This window comes from Carassius auratus, chromosome 3 (assembly GCF_003368295.1).
Source record: "Carassius auratus strain Wakin chromosome 3, ASM336829v1, whole genome shotgun sequence".
Taxonomy (NCBI): domain Eukaryota; kingdom Metazoa; phylum Chordata; class Actinopteri; order Cypriniformes; family Cyprinidae; genus Carassius; species Carassius auratus.
In genome coordinates, this window is record NC_039245.1 from 24,635,176 (window position 1) to 24,655,859 (window position 20,684).

Genomic DNA, 20,684 nt, shown 5'->3' on the forward strand with positions numbered 1-20,684 from the left:
GCAACACTGTAGCCACTGTCGGATAAACTGAATCTGTGAGGGATTTTACTGAAACAAAAATATGGGTAATAAGTCTGACATTGTATGTCTACGCACGTGTTGATAGAAATTGAATCTATATAACTTTTATTTTCTTGGATATTTGATTTTTGTTTTATGTTTACAAATTTGGAAATCAATATTTTCTTTTTTTTACGTTCAAGTTGCAACAAATTGGCGCATAAATTGAATAGAATAAAACATCAATATAAATTTAGCATTAACAGAGGCAAGAAATAAAATCACAGCAAGATAAAGAATAAAATGTAAATGTTTAATAAATGATATAGAAATACAATAAAAACGTTTTAATAAAAGACGAAACACCGATTCAGCCGAGAACCAGGTCCGTGACGTCACGGGAACATGACGGCGCTTAAAAGAGATATCGTCTTTAAAATCAAGTCTATACACTCTTCTGCTGCTCCTTTTGTAAAGTTTTGTGAGTGCGCAACTGAGCATGTGCCGTTTTCTCCCCTGCCTTGAAGAAGAATTGTCTGGTTTATTGTGGTGACTGTAACTGATCTTAGATTCATTCTTGCTCTTTCTTGCTCCTTTTACTCTTGTTTTACAATTTCAAGTTATTATATTCCTCATTGCAGCAGACATGTGTGCTTGGCAAACCTGTGTTTGATGCAAGAAGAGCCAAACTAGCCCCTTGAAATGGCCAGGATTTCCTGTGGCCCCTGCACACTTTTGCACTACCGATTTCTGTACTTCTTATCCTGGTGCACGAGGACAGTGAGGGCTTCATTTACCAATACATTTGACTGTGAGTCACTGTTGCTCTTCATATAATCACTGAGTCACTGAGATCTTGTCACACTGATAAAGGCAGCAAGCCAACACGTCTGTTACTGGTACTTATCTCATGTTTAAATAAAGAGTGTAGACCTTGAGTAACGTTTAATATAAGAAATAGTTATTTGCACCTACAAAAGCTGAATCAACCAAGTGCCTCATGTTTTAAAATATTTTCAAAAGTCATGTAGTGCATTCCAGCCTTTAGGTGACCCAATCTTCCTTTATCTTTAGGGGGAAGTCGTGGCCTAATGGTTAGAAAGTCGGATTCCCAATCGTGAGTTCGAGTCCCAGGCCGGCAGGAATTGTGGGTGGGGAGTGCATGTACAGTTCTCTCTCCACCTTCAATACCACGACTGAGGTGCCCTTGAGCAAGCCATCGAACCCCCAACTGCTCCTCGGGCGCCGCAGCATAAATGGCTGCCCACTGCTCCGGGTGTGTGCTCACAGTGTGTGTGTGTGTGTGTGTGTGTGTGTGTGTGTGTTCACTGCTCTGTGTGTGTGCACTTCGGATGGGTTAAATGCAGAGCACAAATTCTGAGTATGGGTCACCATACTTGGCTGAATGTCAAGTCACTTTCACTTTTTTTTCACTTTTGTCACTTTCAGCTTAATTTCCCTTAAACACAACTGATCCAGTATCCCAACGATATGAGGTCCCTTTTATTTGTCTCTCGTAGGGACATGTATTTTACCCACAGGGCAATTTGTGTTGTATCTTGTCATTTGAGGTTATCTTATGATGCCACCCTACCGTTCTCTGGGGTTCCACCTCTGTCACTAGAGTTATATGTCCACCAATATAACAAAAACAATGGTCCAGCTCATGCACTTGGCCAAGATCCTTCTAGTATGTCAATAAAGTTAATAATAGCTGTGTTTGGAAGTAATATACTGCATACTGAACAGTACTGTATATACCAGTGGTTCTCAACCGGGGCACCACAGCAAACTTCCATATTATTATAGTATTTAATTTGATTTTCAATTTATGAAACTCCATTTATTTATTTTAAAAGTGTGAAAAGTTACGTCAATTAATAAAATCTTAAAACTATGTTTATGGTGAATATACATTTTGTTTGAGTAAAAAAAGTTCTTTAAAAATATGGAATATTTCTTGATTATTTTTTGTGGAGAGCGGAGACAGTGGAAGTGAGGATTTCTCCAGATCTGTTCTGATGAAGAAACAAGGCCATCTACATCTTGGGTGGCCTGAGGATGAGTAAATTCTCAACTAATTGTCATTTTGAACATCAATTGAAACCCATCCAACAAACGGACTATAGAATAATACTCTTAAGTTTGGTCAATATGTGCATTAATTTGAAATGTATTCTGTTGTATATTTGATTTTTCATATTTTCCTGCACTCTTATTGGGTCAGGGAGCATGTCAAATTCAATGGATCTCTCCATCATTTGGTCCTCGGGGAAGTAGGCTATGATGTGTTTTTGGGGTTCAGACTCCACCTACAGCCGTGTGTGCCAATGGACAAAAGGTTCATTTACATTTACATTTACATTTAATCATTTAGCAGATGCTTTTATCCAAAGCTACTTACAAATGAGAACAATTGAAGCAGTCAGGTCAACAATAGAACAACAACAGTAAACAAGTGCCATGACAAGTCTCTGTTAGTCTAGTACAGAATGCATAACCAGTTTTTTTTTTTTTTTATGAAATGACTAGAAAAGAAGGAAAGTGCTAGTATTGGCTAGTAGGTGCTGGCGAAAAAGATGCGTCTTTAGATGTTTCTTGAAAATGAGCAAAAGACTTAGCTGTATGAATTAAGATTGGGAGGTCATTCCACCAGCTGGGAGCAGTCCAGGAGAAGGACCGTGAGAGTGATTTTGAACTTTGAACTTTGGGATGGCATCACAAGGCGTCGCTCACTTGAAGAGCGCAAACTTCTGGAGGGCACATAAGATTTAACCAGTGAGTTTAGGTATGTTGGTGCCATGCCAGTGGTCGTCTTGTAGGCAAGCATCAGTACCTTGAATTTGATGTGAGCGGCTACTGGTAGCCAGTTTAACATGATGAGGAGAGGAGTAACGTGAGCTTTTTTTTGGATCATTGAAGACAACCCTCGCTGCTGCATTCTGGATCAGTTGCAAAGGCTTGACAGTACATACAGGAAGGCCCGCCAGGAGAGCATTACAATAGTCCAGTCTGGAGAGAACAAGAGCTTGGACAAGAAGTTGGGTGGCCTGCTCTGTCAGGAGAGGTCTAATATTCCTAATGTTATATAAGGCTGTGAGAAATTAAAACTCCATGATCTCGCTCCTGTTCCTACGTCTCTTGGCGCCGCCCCATTCGTCACAAAGGCAAATCTGCAGGACCGGGTTGTTGTAGCAATGTGGTCTGTGAAGCTTAACTGATGATTCATCACAACTCCTAGGTTTCTGGCTGTCCTGGAAGGAGTAATGGTTGAAGAACCCAGCTGTATAGAGAAGTTGTGATGAAGCAATGAGTTAGCTGGAATCACCAGGAGTTCAGTCTTTGTAAGGTTAAGCTGAAGGTGATGGTCATTCATCCAGATAGAAATGTCACTCACACAGGCTTAAATGCGAGCAGCTACTGTCGGGTCATCTGGTTGGAATGAGAAGTAGAGTTGGGTGTCATCAGCCTAGTAGTGATAAGAAAAGCCATGCTTCTGAATGACAGATCCTAATGATGTCATGTAGATGGAGAAGAGAAGTGGTCCAAGTACTGAGCCTTGAGGAACCCCAGTAGCAAGGTGGTGTGACTTTGAAACATCACCCCTCCAAGACACACTGAAGGATCTGTCAGAGGGGTAGGACTTAACCCACAGGAGAGCAGTTCCAGAGATGCCCATCTTTCTGAGGGTGGACAGGAGAATCTGGTGATTAACAGTGTCAAAAGCAGCAGACAGGTCTAGTAAGATGAGTACTGAGGATTTTGAAGCTGCTCTTGTCAGTCGCAGGGCTTTAGTAACGGACAGCAGAGCAGTCTCAGTTGAGTGGCCATTTTTGAAGCCAGATTGGTTGCTGTCCCAGAGGTTGTTCTGTACAAGGAACATAGAAAGCTGGTTGAACACAGCTCGCTCAAGTGTCTTTGCAATGAATGGAAGAAGGGATACCGGTCCGTAGTTTTCAAGAAACGCTGGATTTAGAGATTGTTTCTTAAGCAGTGGGCTTACTCGAGCCTGCTTAAATGCTGAGGGAAATGTTCCAGAGTGAAGAGAGGAGTTGATCACGTGAGTAAGTGAAGGTATGACTAAAGAAGAGATTGCTTGAAGGAGGTGAGTGGGGATTGGATAAAGTGGACAAGTAGTAGGATGATTGGACAGGCGAAGTTTGGAAATGTGGGGAAAAGGAGGAGAAAGAGAGTGTGTCGGTCATTGTGAAGTTGTCCTCAGTCTGCGGTGCGGAGAATTGGTCACTGATGGTTCTTGTCTTATTTGTGAAGAAAACTGCAAAGTCGTCCGCTGTAAGAGTCGATGGAGGAGGTGGAGGCGGCGGATTAAGAAGAGAAGAGAAAGTTTTGAAGAGTGTCCAAGCGTCACAACAGCTGTTAATTTTGTTGTGGTACAGTCAGTGCTTTAAGTGGCCCAAAAGAGGTGCTGGTACTCTATTATAGCCTATATATATATATATATATATATATATATATATATATATATATATATATATATATATATATATATATATATATTTGCCACGTTCTGGGTGCACAAAGGGGTGGCGGTACGCTCAAGAGCTATATTTGAAAGTGGCGGTACTGAGTACCGGTGCGTACCGGCCCACTTAAAGCACTGGGTCCAGTAGTAGGATGTTTTAGCCGTGAAGACATTTGCAGAGAAGGAAGAGAGGAGAGACTTATACACACTGTGGTCGGTAGAGTTTCTTGATTCCTGCCATTTCCTCTCTGCAGCCCTGAGTTTAGAGTGATGTTCACGGAGACCCTCGGACAGCCAGGGGGCAGATGGGGTGGTGCGTGCTGGTCTAGACAACAGTGGGCAAAAGTTGTCCAAGCAAGATGTTAAAGTGGAGTAAAGAGTGTCCGTAGTGCTGTTCGTGTCCAGAGCTGAAAACTGAGAGATTGCAGGAAGCAAAGATGAAACCACAGAAGATAGGTGAGATGGAAAGAGTGAGCATAGGTTCCGTCGAAAGGTGACCTGCGTTGGAGTGTGTGCCGCTTCAGGAGTAAGTGCTAGGTTAGCAGTAATGAGGAAGTGGTCTGAGGTGTGCAGTGGAGCAACTGAAGAGTTGTCCACACAGCAACAGCGCATGTAGATGAGGCCCAGTTGGTTGCCTGATTTGTGAGTTGTTTCAAAGTGCTTCCAAAACTTGGCAGTCCTGCAATAGTCAAACGCGAAACCAAGCACCACTTTCAGCATGTATTTACCAGGGTAAGACACACAATTTAAACCAAAAGTTTACTAGCAATGACGATCACACAGTAGTCTAATGAGAAAATGAGACAAAACACTTACAAGCTGCTGTCCTTCTCTGTTGCTCGGCTGTTCCTTCTCGATTGTTCATGACTTCTCAAACTGCACATACCCCCCCACGTATGCAACAAGTGTTTGTGTTTCATATCTATTACCAATATGAATCTTGAAAATATGTTGATGATAAAATGCTGTCATAAAGTTGTGATTGTATGTGTGTGTGTGTGTTGAAGAGAAATCTGTGCTGTGTATATGTTCTGTACTAATGCGGTTGCATATATAACGTTTTTTATCCAGTTATCATTAAAAACATATTTATACAGTACATTGTCATTTAAATGTGGTTTTTGCTGTAAAATAAATCAGAAATTTTGGTGACAGTGAAAGAATAATCAGAATTTCACATAACCCATAAATTATAAAATGTCAGAGAAATAATAATAAGAAATATATATATATTTTGTTGTTGTTTATGGCCTCCTCCTCCTAAGATTATACAAATATATGCATGGGGCATTGCATACAATTTATTGCGTTGCATTTTTAAAGATTAAGCTCAGATTTAAATATATTCTATATAATATTAGAATGATATATTATGCATTGAATCATTGAAAAATAAATTAAATTATTAAAAAACAAAAATCTTAATTTAATTTGATACCGCATGATTTTTTTCTTCTTCTCATTCTTCTCATTCTTTATCTTTCCGTCTGATTGATGGCAGTCAATGGTTGGGTATAAGACACCAAATCCCATCATTCCATGCTCCTTCTTAGCGTCATCAAACCACGCGATTGTTATTGTTTTGGTAGTACGCCCTCTAGTGGCAGGTCCTACAACCTGTACCTTTAACTATTTAATTAGTAAATAGTAAAAAAATGATAATAATAATATAAACTTAATATCTTTTCCATACAACAAAAACATACTGTATACAAGGTAATTTATATATATAAATAAATCCACCTTCAATACCACGACTGAGGTGCCCTTGAGCAAGGCACCAAATCCCCAACTGCTCCCCGGGCGCCGCAACATAAATGGCTGCCCACTGCTCCGGGTGTGTGTTCACAGTGTGTGTGTGTGTGTGTGTGTGTGTGTGTGTGTGTGTGTGTGTGTGTGTGTTATCACTGCTCTGTGTGTGTGCACTTCGGATGGGTTAAATGCAGAGCACAAATTCTGAGTATGGGTCACCATACTTGGCTGAATATCAGGTCACTTTCACTATATATATATATATATATATATATATATATATATATATATATATATATATATATATATATATATATATATATACACACACACACACAGTGGGGATAGAAAATAATCACCATATATTCACATAATATTCACATATTGTTGCTATGCAGTTTTTTGTTTTATCCAGCAGTATTTACTCAGTGCAACTTGTGAGAGATGGATAATACCAACATGTCATAAATAAAAAACAGAATCACTGAGCTGGAAAAAAGAATCAAAATGATTCAATTAGTTGTAGCTAATCACCTTCTCAATGGCACGCAATGTCATGATTGTTTCTCAGTTCCAAGAATGCAATGAATGGACTTGTGATCTTGTGGAGACCCGTCTTGACAGGCTACTTTGAAAAAATGAACTGAGAAGGACACGAGAACACATAACACATCTTTGTGAGATTTGAGATGGCCATGTGATCCTGCCGCCCGAATGACAGTCCCAGAGTGTTATAAGGAGCAAGACACATCAAATAACACATAACATCACAAACTATTTTCTTACATTAAAATATTTATTTCAGATCATTATAGACCATACTTAATTATATATTATTCTTTTATTGTACTATGTAGCCTATTTGTGAAAATGATTAGGTGTAGGCATTTATATTTAATGTTAGCTATATTTAGTCAATGTTAAAATTATTACTGTTTAAAAATACCAATGAAAAGTATGACAGGCTTTTTCCAGGTCTTTATCGCTTAATTAAAAATATGCAAAACAATGACATTTACAAATGACTGTTTACTTTTACAAGCTGTCATGTATTTACGGCTTGTAGTGAAAAGTTTAATGGCTTGTAAGCTTCCGTATGTCGTCTGCCCACAGTGTCTTCTGGGATTTCTAACAGTTCGATTCTCTCAAGTCTGCATTTGATGCATCCTCGATATCAAACACACATCCAGGCACTCACAAGGGTCCTCTGTACTTGCGTTCTTGAGTATTGGAATTGAACTTCAACGGTCAATGATGACGTAGAGAACACTTAAGAATGCATATTGAGAAATGTCCATTTGACTTTGAATTGTGATCAGCTGTGGTCATTATGATTAGCTCAGCATGGAAATAGCTTTCCTGGACCATTTCAGTTATTGGTAGTGCAACTGAAGCAAACAATCAACTATGGGTGACAAAGCATTTGCGAACATGCACTGTTTCCATCCAACAAGTCAAAGAGAACAAAATCATCTCTTCCTGATAAACTGGCTCTAAACATCAATAAGAAAAGTAGGAGAAGCTACTGAATATAATTATTTTCCTATATAATAAATTAGTTGCACCTCATAACGAGCAGACTAAACACAGTTAATGCAGTTATTGCTTTCAGAGGTGGATGCTGCTGTTTGGGAATGCAATCATTTAACAGTTCTGGGAGGAAATTATACAGAAATACTTTCATGACAGACTTTGCTCAGACATTTCCAAATGACAATATGACAATATTTCAGATGCTGTGGAACAAGATCGGGGGAGGAAGAGGGGGTGGAACAAGATTGGAGGAACTTATTTGCAAAATGCATTTCCATCTCCCATTATTAAGTAAAAAAATTAAAAAACACCAAGCGAGCCTAAAAAACATTTTTGCTAATTATGGCATTTTTTATTAGAAATTCAGTGTTTCTGTCACTCGATTCTGATGCAATACTTCAAAATGCGCATAAAAGTAAGGTGATGGAAAACCAGCTAATGTGAGCATGTGATGACAATATCACAAATTCCCCTCAAATGTGGCTTGTTTGGGAGGTTTGCAAGTAAAAAGCCACTCCTCAAGAAAGGCCACCTGCGGTGACGACTGAGCTTTGCCAAAACGCACCTTGAAGATGCTGAGGCTGATGATACTAAAATTGAATTATTTGAACTCCACACCAAACAATATGTCTGGAGGATCTCCAGTACAGCTCATCATCCAAATAACACTGAGTAAATACAGTTGGATAAAACAAAATCTGTGTCTGTCTTCATTTCAGGCTGAAAGGCAACAAAATGTAATTATTTTAAAGGGGGCTGATTATTTTCTATACCCACTATGTGTGTGTGTGTGTGTGTGTGTGTGTTGAAATTGTAGAGTAACTAAATCAAAAGATTTGATTATGTTTTTAGATAAAAAAAATACAGATTTTCATGTTTAAAGGGTTAGTTCACCAAAAATGAAAATTATGTCATTAATGACTCACCCTTATGTTGACCTCCGTTCATTTTCAGAACACAGTTTAAGATATTTTAGATTTAGTCCGAGAGCTCTCAGTCCCTCCATCGAAGCTGTGTGAACGGTATACTGTCCATGTCCAGAAAGATAAGAAAAACATCTTCAGAGTAGTCCATGTGACATCAGAGGGTCCGTTAGAATTGGTTGAAGCATCAAAAATAAATTTTGGTCCCAAAATAACAAAAATGACGACTTTATTCAACATTGTTTTCTCTTCCGTGTCTGTTGTGAGCGAGTTCACAATACTGCAGTGATGCTGCTGACGTGTTATCTATGTTATTGGGTGCATCTGAAAACACGTCAGCAGCATCGTACGTCAACTGTCACAGCAGTTGCACAGTCCAAAGTGTTCTGGTGCCTGCGCTCCGGAGGCATCTGCCTTTGTTAAGCAACCTTGACCTGCTCTCCATGAAGACGTGGAAGTTTCAGCAAAAGATAAATGGATTTGCAGCACTAAAAATCACTTGCAGTAGCTCTGCTACTAAATTTATTTAAAACTGGCTATCCCGTACAGCTATGATTAGCTGTTTCTTCATCTTGACTGAGCTTTACATTTTTTTATTATGGGAAAGGATGAAGCTGATTGGTTGGTTCTTGACACATGACGTGCTCTTGTGGCATTCTGAAAATGTGAAATGTTTTTATCTCGATGTGCCGTCTACATTTGAAATAATGAACTTGAGCGCGCAAAAGACGTGATTTGTGAATGACCGCTTAAAGGGTTAGTTCATCCAAAAATGAAAATTAAGCCATAAATTACTCACCCTGAAGTCATCTCAGGTGTATATGACTTTCTTCTTTCAGACAAATCCAGTCAGAGTTATTTAAAAAAATGTCTTTGATCTTTCAAGCTGTTTGATGCCACTCGGTGGGTGTTCAAACAGCTTGAAAGATCTAAGACAATTTTTTAAATAACTCTGACTGCGAGCTCTCTGTGGATGAGGTGAGTCGGGCCAGCACCCTCGGCTCAGACTTAGACGCCTTCTCCTCGTTCTTCTGCCTGTCTCCGGTCAGCGAGGCTCTGGGCGACAGCAGCAGCTCCGTCTTGAGATAAATACACACTCCGGATAGAAGTTAGTTTTAAAGGGGATATCAAATGCTACATTAGTTAGCAGTGTGTGGACACAACCACCCTACAATGATAAAAATTAATTTTCAATCCCCAAAAAAGTCTCAACAGTCTCAATTATCAAGCCGTTTTCATTTTTTGACATCCTACTGCTCAGGCTCATGTTAGCCAATTGTAAACCGGAACAAAATATTTTGTAATATTTTTTTTTTAAAGAACAGAAGTAAAATACGCATGTGCATATAATAGTTCCTAATGATGCAAAGCTGAGTTTTCGGCATCATCAGGCTACTCCAGTCTCTAGTGTCATATGATCCTTCAGAAATCATTGTGATTTTACCAGAAGCTGCAGTGTGAATTTGTGGTACCTGATAATGTATGTATTATATAATTCAGATAATAATGTATTTTTAGCATCTTACTAGACCGTATAGCCTCATCAACTGAAGTTTCATATGAATCAGGTGTTTTCAGTGCATGTTAATGTTAGCATGAGTCTGTCATGTATATTCTGCGCTGCTGTAGGTCTGTGTGTAGTAAAAGGATCTGCTCAGAGCTTATTCATAATTCATCAATACATGCATCATGTGTTCCTGTTCTGAATCTCTACAGCATCCTGTGATCACAGACTACCTCCCATAAGTGTTACCACAGATGTAATGATATAACCGCTTTGTCCACAACAGTTTTTCACAACCAGTGTTTGTAATGTAACATGCATAATGCACAGTATTGTATGCTGCATGCATGCTGTTATAAAATAGCATGTGAAATGGCATGCATTGTGCAACAATATATTTAAAAAAAAATCATAATGTGAAAGTCAGTTGCTACCAGTTTTTTTTTTTCTTTCGTTTTTTCATTTACTATAGGCCTACTTGTAAACCCCGAATATATTAGTGTAGGTCTTTCTGAATGTTGTATTTGTGATTCTCCGCTGTGTCCACAAGGCGGAGATCTTACAGGGCGATATGGATGAGAGAGAAAGAGCCAGAGAAGTGCAGCTTTCAGCAGGTTGGCAGTGAGAGTCTCAGCCTGCGATCTTCTCCAGATTCCTCCCCCAGCTGCTTCATCTAACATTCCCTCTTTCAGCATGATTTCCTCCCTTTGTTATTTGGCCTGATCTGTGGGGGTGAGGCCGGGACATGAGCTGCCCATCGGATCATAAATATCAGTGGTTTATGTTTGACTGAGTCTGTGATCATTCCTCTCTGTTCGTTTGGGTGGGGAACGCTTTCTTTGGCCCGTTTTTTTTTTCTCCATTCATTTTCTGGCTTCCACTTCCTCTGTGGATCCTTTAACCTTTGGATCATGTTTATGTTTGACTTCTCCTTTATTCTGCCTGTAAAGTTTTCTTCCTCATCCGCTTTCTCAATCTTGCACTTTTCCCTACTAGTTGTTTTCTTTCCCTCCTTCTCTGTCATTTTTTTTCTTCCTTGTTGTGGTTTACCTCAAAGTAAGGTGTTACATTTTTGGGGTCTGTTCCGTATACTTCACTTTAGTAGAGTTTTGGTGTTTTTTTAATGACCATTCATTTCCATGCTGTCTGTCTGTGTTTTTGATTACATGAAATACGTGTATGATCTCTATGATTGGCTGGGGTCTTAGTATGAGAAATTACCTTATTTTTCAATATATCTGTATATTTCATTAGAGTAAATAGTGAAATTAGAGTTTATAGAAAAAATACAAAACTGGACGTGAAACCAGGCCATGTGGATGTCAGAGGTGGAAAAACTGTAGATCCTGTCCCATTGTGGTCATGTTTTGCTTGAGGATGATGTAATAGTAATGTGTTTAACAATGTTTGACAGCTCTGGCTCTGGGGCATTTGTTTCGGTGTGATGTAATAAACAGGTCCTGAGAGGTAGTGCCTGTCCCAGCGGGAGTTCAGTCCCTGGAAAAACTTCCCTCAACTCACACTACAATCTCACAGAGTTACTACCTACAACACAGATGGATGGATGGCTGGCCACACAGAAATTAAATACCTATCTATCTCTCTGTCTGTCTGTCTCTCTATCTATCGATCTGTCTGTCTGTCTTTCTGTCTATCTGTCTGTCTATCTATCGATCTGTCTGTCTGTCTTTCTGTCTATTTGTCTGTCTGTCTGTCTGTCTCTCTATCTATCAATATGTCTGTCTGTCTTTCTGTCTATCTGTCTATCTATCTATCTATCTATCTATCTATCTATCTATCTATCTATCTATCTATCTATCTATCTATCTATCTATCTATCTATCTATCTGTCTGTCTGTCTGTCTGTCTCTCTATCTATCGATATGTCTGTCTGTCTTTCTGTCTATCTGTCTGTCTATCTATCTATCTATCTATCTATCTATCTATCTATCTATCTATCTATCTATCTATCTATCTATCTATCTATCTATCTGTCTGTCTGTCTGTCTGTCTGTCTGTCTGTCTCTCTGTCTGTCTGTCTGTCTGTCTGTCTGTCTATCTATCTATCTATCTATCTATCTATCTATCTATCTATCTATCGGTCTGTCTGTCTGTCTATCTATCTATCTATCTATCTATCTATCTATCTATCTATCTATCTATCTATCTATCTATCTATCTATCTATCTATCTATCGGTCTGTCTGTCTGTCTGTCTGTCTGTCTGTCTGTCTCTCTATCTATCGATATGTCTGTCTTTCTGTCTATCTGTCTGTCTATCTATCTATCTATCTATCTATCTATCTATCTATCTATCTATCTGTCTGTCTGTCTGTCTGTCTGTCTGTCTGTCTGTCTGTCTGTCTGTCTGTCTGTCTGTCTGTCTGTCTGTCTGTCTGTCTGTCTGTCTGTCTGTCTGTCTGTCTGTCTATCTATCTATCTATCTATCTATCTATCTATCTATCTGTCGGTCTGTCTGTCTGTCTGTCTGTCTGTCTGTCTGTCTGTCTGTCTATCTATCTATCTATCTATCTATCTATCTATCTATCTATCTATCTATCTATCTATCTATCTATCGGTCTGTCTGTCTGTCTGTCTGTCTGTCTGTCTGTCTGTCTGTCTGTCTGTCTGTCTGTCTGTCTATCTATCTATCTATCTATCTATCTATCTATCTATCTATCTATCTATCTATCTATCGGTCTGTCTGTCTGTCTGTCTGTCTGTCTGTCTGTCTATCTATCTATCTATCTATCTATCTATCTATCTATCTATCGGTCTGTCTGTCTGTCTGTCTGTCTGTCTGTCTGTCTGTCTGTCTATCTATCTATCTATCTATCTATCTATCTATCTATCTATCTATCTATCTATCTATCTATCGATCTGTCGGTCTGTCTGTCTGTCTGTCTGTCGTCTATCTATCTATCCGTGTATCTGTGTATGAGTTAACTTATTTTCTCATGTACTTAACTAACATTTATTTGGCTATCCATCTATCCAGCTATCTAGCCATTCATCCAACTAACTTATCTGTCCATCAGTTTATTTACATTTATTTTCTCATATTTCTCCTGTTCCTAAATTACACTGATGCGGTCTTCCCAAATGACTAACCAATAACCCAACTAACTTCTGTCTATTCATGTGGTTGGTTGGTTAGTTCAATTTAGTTATTTTATTTCCTCATATTTATCAGGTTTCTAACTAAAATTTATGTGAGCATCTGTCTATCCTACTAACTTGTTTCTGTCCATCTATTTACTTAGATCAGTTTAGTCTCCTCATTTTCTCATTTTCTGTTCCTAGCAAACATGTCTAGTCATTCATTCAATCATTCATCTGTCCAACTAATTAACCAATCAACTAACTTAATTTAGTATTATTATCAATCTATTAACTAATCTATTTATATGGTTAGTTAAATTTAGTCACCTTATTTCCTAATGTTTGTTCCTAATCCTAACATTTGATATGGCTATCCATCTATTGAACTAACCATGCAACTAACTTATTTCTCTCTAGTCTAGTTGGTAAGTTAAGTTACAATTTAGTTAGCTTATTTTCTCCTATTCTGAACTAACAACTATAAATTTATATATACTTATAGTTCCTAACTAACTAACCAATCAACCAACTAACTTTATGCATCTAGTTTGATAGTTTAGTACATTTACTTTACCTTAAACTTTCTTCGGTTTATCCTGTTCCTTACTAACATCTTCGTACCTATCCAACTAACTAATCAAACAACTAACTTTATCCATCTAGATGATTATTTCAGTTCAGTTCCTATAATTTGTTCCTGTTCCTAACTAACATGAGTGTCCATCCAATCATCTAACCATTGAACCCCCCTGTTCTTAACTAACACTTATATGTCTATCTGTCTGTTGAACTAAACAATCAACCAAATAACTTCTGTCTGTCCATCTAGTTGGTTAGTTCAGTTAAGGAACATTATTTTCTTATGTTCATCCTGTTCCTAACCAACTACTTCATCTGGTTCATCATTTCTGCTCAGTTCAGCTCAGTTCAGTTACCATTAATTAAAGTTAGTTTACCTTACATTTACCTTACTTTCTCCTATTTATCCTGTTCTTAACTAACATCTTTATGTCTAGCCATCTAACGAATTAACTAACTAAATATATCCATCAAGTTGGTTAGTTCAGTTTAGTTACCTTATTATGTCCTGTTCTTAACTAACATCTGTATAGGTATATCTATCTTCCTAACTAACTAACTAACTAACTAACCGACCAACCAACTAACTCAAACCTTCTAGTTGGTTAGTTTACTTCACATTTACCTTACTTTCTCCTATTTATCCTGTTCTTAACTAACATCTTTATGTCTAGCCATCTAACGAATTAACTAACTAAATGTATCCATCAAGTTGGTTAGTTCAGTTTAGTTACCTTATTATGTCCTGTTCTTAACTAACATCTGTATAGGTATATCTATCTTCCTAACTAACTAACTAACTAACCGACCAACCAACTAACTCAAACCTTCTAGTTGGTTAGTTTACTTCACATTTACCTTACTTTCTCCTGTTTATCCTGTTCTTAACTAACATCTTTGTCTATCCATCTAACTAATTAAACAACTAAATTTATTCATCTAGTTGGTTAGTTCAGTTCAGTTTATAACAAACATCTATCTAACCATTGAACCAACTAACTTCTATCTGTCCATATAGTTGGTTAGTTTAGTTACCTTATTTTCTCCTGTTCTTTACTAACATCTGTATAGGTATATCTATCTTCCTATCTAACTAGCTAACTAGCCGACTGACCAACTAACTAACTTAAAACTTCTAGTTGGTTAGTTTACCTTACATTTACCTTACTTTTTCCTGTTTGTCCTGTTCCTAACTCTTTATGTCTATCCATCTAACTTATTTACCAACTAAATTTATCCATCCAATTGGTTAGTTCAGTTCCTAACAAACATCTATCTAACCATTGAACCAACTAACTTCTATCTGTCCATCTAGCTGGTTATATCAGTTTAGTCCCCTTATTTTTCCTGTTTTGCAAAGCCACCAGGAGGCTCGCAGAATAGAAAACAAGGGTCTGTAAAGAACATGAGATGTAACTTTGCACCGTGTGCTGTCTGTCACGGCCTCAGTTCACCATATGGCCTCATGTGTGTGATCCTGCTGTAGTGTGGACTCTGAAAGACAGACCTCTCAGATGCCAAATGACCCATAAACTTTCGGCTCCCACATTGGATCTGTGACAGGGAACGTGTCTGGAGGTGCTTTTGGCCTGTTAGACGTGCTCTGTTCGAGAAAAAGACAAGTGTGAGAGAGAAGCAGAGGTCCCACGGTTCAGGTTACAGTTCTGGCTACACGAGAGGTCGAGAGACAGTTACAGGGAGATAGGCTCACAGTGAGAGCGAGGAGGGCTGTCAGGGGAAATTGGCTGCCAGGCTGCTTGATTTGTGTCTCTGCTCGGCTCCTGCCAGCACAATAACCTCCCAGCATTCCTCTCATTCCTCTTCACTTCCAGTGTCCTCTCTCACACACACACACACACACACACACACACACGTATCCATACCTCCAGCTGTCGCTAAGTTTCACACTTAAAACACAGGACAGAATGAATGAATAGATATGCAGGTTTACAGTAGAGAGAGCGGCTGAATTATCAAAAGGGCTTCAGATAGATAACTTGATAGTAAAGACTCATCAAATCAAATTAGCGTTGATTTGTATTTTAGAAAATATATATTTTTTATTCCATACTTTGTCTTAAAAGCTATTTTAAATGATAAATAAAACATGCAATTAATATTTAATACACATTTCTGTTCTAATTATTCAGTGTTATTTCAAAAGAAAAAGCGTTTGTCGTCTGTCTTTTGATTTCACGTCTGAAATTACTTTCAATTAATCAAATTGAATCAAATTACTTACTTGGTTGATGTCACATGCACGTCTGTGGGTTGTAGTTTAATATCTATGTTAACCAATAGACATTTAATTTGTATATAATTGCATATAATTTCAGAGTCCAGAATCCCTTTTCTTGAAATATCCAGTTTGATTCAGGAATGCATTGCATTGTGAGAGTTAAGTGGGTTGTGGCAAGTGGCATTTTTTTCTGCATTACTGATTGACATTATTGAATGTAATTGCAAAAATAATGTTACAATTTTGGCTTCCACTTTGTCAATATAGTGCTTTTGACAAATTTCCTTTTTCTAATCATCATGACAACATCATGTAATCATTGCTTTAATATGTTCACTGTTTCTGAAAGCATGAAATTGAATGAAAGCGTGACATTAACTAACTGCATGATTTGTATAATCTGTACATTTCTATGAACTGTACATTTCTGCCATGTGGACAGAACTTGGATAAACACTCCTAACTGTAATGTAGAAACATTTAAAACACATTGTTTTATAGCAGCTTTACAGAAAAAGAAAATGAAACTTTCAATTAGTGTTCATGCATCATAATTAGTGTTTTATCACTTTTCTCCTTTTAATTACTTTAATATTAATATATATGCCATTAAATCCAGTGAGCCCATGGCTCACTCTACGAGCTCCGCCTCCAGTCTGAATAGCCACGCCCCCTCCGAAAGCAACCAATCATAGGGAGTTTGGTGGGAGGAGCATCAGAAGGTCATGGCATTAGAGCTATTATGTGGAGTTGACCTGGGCCACATGAGGTCACTGCGTCTCTTCTTCAGGTCAGACGAGATCCTAAGAGTTTAGAATTTATTTTAATATCCATACATTTTGACATATTTATTATTATTATTATTCTTAAAATCATTCCTCTTTATCTGTGCTTTTTGAAACTTATGTCACCCTATTTGAATAGCCTCTGGCTTTTATTATAATTTTTTTAAGTCTTTGTTTTATGATAAACCTCATAATTAATTCACCCCCTTGTATTGCATTACTATTATCATTTTATGGAATATAGCTATAGCTGCAAGTTATTAATAATTATTCCTTAACCTCAGGCTGAGATTAAAATATTTATTTTTTTATTAAAATTATTCCTTTTATGAAAAGGAAATACAATCCAACAAATGTCATTACCGACAAAAAGTCAGTGTAAACAATAGAGAAAGCATCATAACTTACTCAAGGGACAGAAAGGACATCCTGGTCCTTTAGTGAACTGGCACCACTGTTCATTTTGTACAGTAATATTGTGCAGTAATATTGTGCAATATTATTATAATTTAAAATAACTTTATTTTAATGTATTTTAAGATACATTAATGCATCATTACGCCAGTCTTCAGTGTCACATGATCCTTCAGAAATCAGTCTAATATGCCGCTTAAGACACATTTCTTATTATCATAAATGTTGACAACGGATGTGCTGCCGGAAACAGTTTTTTTTTTTTTCAAGATTTGATAAATAGAAAGTTCAAACAGCATTTTTTTTTAAAACTACTGATCTCAAGTGTTTGAACAGTAGTATTTCTTGGCTTAAAAGAATCAGTTAAATATGGATTTTTTTTTATAAATTATTAAAATATTTTAAATCATATATGGTCCAACACATAATTTTTTTAATAAAATATCATTGTTTTATTGATTTTATAGGTAATTATTAGGTTGTATAATAAATATTGGGTTCATGATTTCATTAATTAATAATATATTAATAATATTCATATTAATTAATAGAACTAGGGGCATAATGCATATTAACATTTTATTTTATACACATTTCCATATTATTAAGCATGCATAACCATATTTACATCTTTTTACTGATGGAAAAAACATTTTGTTTCTCTAGGATAACAGGAAAAAGGCTTGGGTCATTGTTTCAGAAAGTTACTAGGCTCCATTTAGAATCCTTGTTGTTGTATTTAATGTATCACCTTTAGTTAAAAGTGTGTTTCTATGTCTGTTTTATTCATGTCGACTGTATTTTTCTGTCCTGTATCACCCTCGTCCCGCTCCAGGTGTCAGATGAGAAGTCATGTATGCAGTTTTCTATCCGTAGACCCTCGTTACCGTCTGCCGAGATTATACTCTGCAAATAAAATGAGAAACATCAGTGCTAATCTTCTAAATGTCTTTCACATTTCAATGTTCCAGTCACTTCAATCCGACCAAAAATGCAAGTTAATGTTATTGCATCAGACTAAAACTTGCTGAATTTACCTCACACAGGGTATAACAACTACAAAAAATGATAGTTTTTGTACTTTGGGTTTTATTATATCATATTTATTTACTTATTTTATTTATTTATTACACTTTTTGTTACATTCCCGGTCAAAAAATGACTGGCATACATGCTTATAAATTATTAGAAAATATATATTTTATTGCCAAGTCTAATATTCAATCTTTTCCAAAACATTTTTTTTTCATGTCACATTAATGCACTTTATTCTGTACATATTATAATATAATTCTTGGTTGTAAAATTTAATTTAGTTGTATAGGTCTTAAACAAACAAGTTTTCATAATTTAACAGTTATCAAATAATTTGTTAATAATTTATTTATCAGTAAACAACGTGTTGTGGATAGTTTAAATGTGGTTGAATTACATTTAAATTGCATTATATTCTATAATCGGCCATATTGATGATCTGAAGGACTGACAATCAGTTCCTGTGTATGTTTTTGCATGTTTTTTGCCATGCGTAAACTAAAATGATTTTATTATCATCTTAAAATGACAATGAAATCTGTGATTTGTCTTCTGTTTCACATTTCCACTAGTAATGTCATTGCTAAGATTGAAATGTTACTGAACTGCTATCTGTTCAAGCCCTGTAAACTGTATTTAATGTAAAACCTCATTGATGTATGCTTCAGTGTCTGCTAATGCTAATCTAGCAGAGCTGTGACTTATGTTTGCTACCTCTTACTTCTGATGATGCTGTGTTGAAATTAGTTGTCAGATTGCTCACCTGTGTTTGAATAGGCTGCTTGACATGAGCTGCTGTTGACTGAATGTGATATTTCTGGAGTCTGAAGCTGGAGGGCTGAGATGTAAACTGAGCTGAGATGAGCTGAGTGACACATCATGCTAGCTCATGCTAGCTCGATGCTAGCTCGATGGTGCTTGGCTTTGTGGTCGGAGACTCATTCAGAGCCTCAAGATCATAATATAAAAATCAGCGTAGCAGTGGCCAAGTACACTTTTAACCATTTTAACCTCTTGCTGTTGTTTTCAGTCATATCTCTGCTGCTATAAAAACATCTGGCTGAGTCAGTTTTGTTATTTCAACCACCAGAATTGTGCAAATGTGTCTTGGGAACAAATGTCATTGCATGAGGATTTGACAGTGATTATACCTTGCATGGCTGTAGTGTGTAAGTCTTTATACCCACTGTGAGTCTCTGAAGGACTTTCTAGCAGCTGAGTCATAACCAATCAATAAATGAGTGCAGATATATGCACTCTGTGGCTTAATGAGTTTCTGAGGAAATAATTAAGTTCATCAATTAAATCACTGTCAGATCATTGACAGAACATTTGCGTTTCAGATTTGAGCACATTGTCATTCTTTATCTCTAATGCCACTGCAGTGCACATTATTGTATAGATTTTTTTAACTCTTTTCAAATAAAAAATAAAAGCAATTCACCAGTAAGTCACTAAGTAAAATAACATTCTTTTTTTTTTTTATCTATAAGTAGATCACAAAATTGACACAAAACCTCATATTTATAAGGTACAGATAAATTATTATTATTAACAATTGTTATTTATTATAATTAACATATTACAGTTAATTTCTATTTCTGCACTGGTGTAATTTAGCTCTTTATAGAGAGAGAGGAAGAGTTATGGATTTTACCCCAGTGAAGAAATTAAATTACAAAAAAAATATATATATATTTTAGAAATGTAACATTTGGAAATATTTACATAACAAAAAGTAGTTAAAAGGTACACATGTATAGTATTACATAGTAGTTCTTATTTAGACAAAGCATTACATTAGTTAAGGTCTTTTATTACTTTACTGTACAAACTATATTGGGGAAGTGTGTGTGTGTGTGTGTGTGTGTATTTCAATATAAACTTGTAAAAGTATGTGGAGTATTCCAGTGAATGAATGTTTTTTTATGGGTGTAATGTGACCACTCTTATTCTCTTGCAGTGATTATTTTTGGTGGTGTTTTAATAATGAATATGTTGATGGTGTTTGTGTGTGTGAAGGGTGTTGCTGAGCAGCGAGAGTCCAGAGACGGAGTCAGAGAGCGATGTGGGAATAGTTGACACAAACACAAGTCTCCAAACACTTGAAGTTGCATCAGGTCTGGCATCAGTTCCAGCCAAACAAACAGTGCTTATGAAATCCCACCTGCTTGTTATGAGAATCTGTTCTCTACAGCCAGCTTCACCTTCGACTTCATCTTCTGGTCTCTTCTCTTCGTACTGGTCTTTTCTTTCCCCTGATTTCCTTTTTTTCTTCCACTTAGTCGTTTCCTTTTTTCTAGTTTTGTCATTTTCTCTGTTTCTTTTTTTGGTCT

At 36.9% G+C, this 20,684-nt stretch overlaps 1 long non-coding RNA gene across 1 annotated transcript; it reads right to left on the reverse strand.

Annotated features, from left to right (window-relative positions):
* Nucleotides 1-16,257: 16,257 nt before the first annotated feature.
* LOC113042051 (uncharacterized) lies at nucleotides 16,258-19,229 on the reverse strand. The gene is made up of 3 exons (XR_003275523.1): nucleotides 19,112-19,229; nucleotides 18,065-18,219; nucleotides 16,258-16,917 (listed from the first exon to the last, which is right to left on the reverse strand). It is a non-coding gene; the product is annotated as an uncharacterized LOC113042051 (long non-coding RNA).
* Between the last annotated feature and the right edge of the window lie 1,455 nt (nucleotides 19,230-20,684).